The following is a 251-nucleotide window of genomic DNA, read 5'->3' as shown; positions in this document are numbered from 1 at the left end:
ATTTGGAAACAAGCAAATAGGACAAAGACATAATTGAGAAGAAGTTACAAAGGACAATGGATCAGGCTAATAGTGACGGCGCGAAGAAAAAACGAAGAAAGAAACAGAAGACAAAAAGATAAATGTGGGTACGAGCAAAAAGGACAAAGATAGAATTGGGAAGGAACGAAGAAGGAAACACTGAGAAGGACAATATGAAAGTCAGCTTATCGAGAAGAAATAGGAAATGGGGGAAAAAAATTAAGGTGATA

The 251-nt window shown here is 36.7% G+C and overlaps 1 protein-coding gene across 1 annotated transcript in view; it reads right to left on the bottom strand.

Annotated features, from left to right (window-relative positions):
• Positions 1-251, bottom strand: part of LOC119585300 (solute carrier family 22 member 7-like) — a gene marked incomplete in the record, with an annotated part of 24,787 nt that overhangs the window by 23,901 nt on the left and 635 nt on the right.

This window comes from Penaeus monodon, chromosome 19 (assembly GCF_015228065.2).
Source record: "Penaeus monodon isolate SGIC_2016 chromosome 19, NSTDA_Pmon_1, whole genome shotgun sequence".
Taxonomy (NCBI): Eukaryota; Metazoa; Arthropoda; class Malacostraca; order Decapoda; family Penaeidae; genus Penaeus; species Penaeus monodon.
The sequence above is the reverse complement of the archived record's forward strand: the minus strand, read 5'-3'. Positions and strand labels throughout refer to the sequence as shown.